The following is a 2296-nucleotide window of genomic DNA, read 5'->3' as shown; positions in this document are numbered from 1 at the left end:
AAAAAAAAAAAAAAAAAAATTAGTCAAGTGCAATAGTGAGAAATGGGGAAGAGTAGAAGAAAGAGTTCAATCTATAACTGACTAAACAATCAGTTGAGATAACTCAGCATAACTACCACTTACTGTCTCTATTACTAATGCTACCATTACTCCTACTAATAAAGGTAGGGTTGAATATATAACATAGCTCTGAGTTCATACACATTCTAGAGAAACAAATGACCTTGTAATATAATTCTATTAAAAACCCCTTTGCACACCAAAAGATCATATTATTAACATGGCATTACGACTCTAATGACCTCAATGTTTTTCCCCTTTAGAGAGCAATGACTTCAAATAAATCATTCACTGTTTCTTTTCATCCTGAGATACTGAAAACAGAGAATACAGAGCTGACAGCTGTACAGAATTCTATCTTACTGGGGTCCTTTTTTAACCTTACATGCATAAAGAGACTAAACGTGCTACCATTATAGAAGTCTTGACATACACTCAATTTTTTTTTTTTTTTTGTAGAGACAAGAGTCTCCTTTTCTCGCCTTCAGTAGAGTGCCGTAGCGTCCCAGCTCACAGCAACTTCCAACTCCTGGGCTTAAGTGATTCTCTTGCCTCAGTCTCTTGAGTAGCTGGGACTATAGGCACCCACCACAATGCCTGGCTATTTTTTGTTGCAGTTTGGCTGGGGCTAAGTTTGAACCTGCCACCCTTGGTATATGGGGCCGGCACCCTATCCACTAAGCCACAGGCGCCATCCGACATACACTAAATATTAATGGAACCACATTATAGAAGTGGATTTCAAACAATAACCAGATTAAAATATCTACAAAAGCCTAGAGGTGGGGGAAAAAAACCTAGATTTTTGAAGATAAGCTTCACACAGCTTATTAGAGGACATGACCTCATAAAAACTTGAGAGGTGGGACAGAGGGATTAAAAAAAGGAATCTCTGCATTTTCTTCTGTTATCCTTTAGTGTCTAGATATCTGCTGAACTGAAGCCTTCCACAAAAGAGGAACAGGCTGTTTCCTTTCTGATGGAGAGTAAACATAAAATTCTACTTAATAATTATACTATGGGTACTGAAAAGGCACCTGAGATATAATTTTGTCCTACTTATGGAACTATTCCAGGAAATAGTCAGATGAAAAATCCACATTCCAGTAACCCTACCAAATGATTATTTCTACATTTTTGAAACACCATCTCTCTCTCTCTCACACACACATACTCTCTCTCTCTCAAAACACTTGATATGGGCGGTGCCTGTTGCTCAAAGGAGTAGGGCAAGGGCCCCATGTACCGGAAGTGGTGGGTTCAAATCCAGCCCCAGCCAAAAACAAAACAAAACAAAACTGCAAAAAAAACCAAAAAAACACTTGATGTGTGAAAATTTTCCCCGCAAAATACAAGCAGATCTACCTAGAAAATTGCCTTTTTTCCTTCTTTAGAAATGGGGTCTGTCTGTGTTGGCCACGCTGGAGTGCAGTGGCTATTCACCAGTGCAATCATAGCTCACTGTAGCCTTTAACTCCTGGGCTCAAATGGACCTTGCCCTCCCTGAATGGGATCATAGGGTCCTGCCACTGCATCCAGCAACAACTGCTTTTAAGATTTATAGATTTTTAAAAACATGCAAAACTATACATTTTCACATCAACTTACTAAAAGAAAAACATATACATAGGAGTCACAACTTTTTATTTTTCATCTCCCCTTCCTTTTCTTTTCTTTTTTTTTTTTTTGAGACAGAGCCTCAAGCTGTTGCCCTGGGTAGAGTGCTGTAGCATCACAGCTCACAGCAACCTCCAGCTCCTGGGCTCAAGCGATTCTCCTGCCTCTGCCTCCCAAGTAGGTGGGACTACAGGCACCCACCACAATGCCTGTCTATTTTTTGGTTATAGCCATCGTTGTTTGGCGGGCTCGGGTTGGATTCGAACCCACCAGCTCAGATGTATGTGGCTGGTGCCTTAGCTGCTTGAACCACAGGCACCGAGCCTCCCCTTCCTTTTTTATGTGACTCACAGCAAGATGTCAGATCTTTCTGAGCCTCAGCTCTAACATTTGTAAAATGAAGACTTTGTTCCTTTCCTCCCTCCCAAAGGGTTTGGGAGGTTCAGATCACATGCAAAAGCACTCTAAAAACTCTCCTGTAAGTGTTAGCAAATTACCATCAACAAACTCAAAGGGATACAGTAGTAATAAATTTTTTTCAGAATTTTCTTTTAAGTTTACAAGTAGAACTTTAATTATTTTCAAATCTGTGATGACATATTCTTTTTTTTTTTTTTTT

At 39.6% G+C, this 2296-nt stretch overlaps 1 protein-coding gene across 4 annotated transcripts in view; it reads right to left on the bottom strand.

The window, feature by feature from the left end:
* The window catches only part of AMMECR1L (AMMECR1 like), a 28646-nt gene that overhangs the window by 23685 nt on the left and 2665 nt on the right, over positions 1-2296 (bottom strand). The window lies entirely within an intron of this gene.

The sequence above is a fragment of the Otolemur garnettii genome, unplaced genomic scaffold (assembly GCF_000181295.1).
Source record: "Otolemur garnettii isolate 467f Iridium unplaced genomic scaffold, OtoGar3 scaffold00173, whole genome shotgun sequence".
NCBI lineage: Eukaryota > Metazoa > Chordata > Mammalia > Primates > Galagidae > Otolemur > Otolemur garnettii.
The sequence above is the reverse complement of the archived record's forward strand: the minus strand, read 5'-3'. Positions and strand labels throughout refer to the sequence as shown.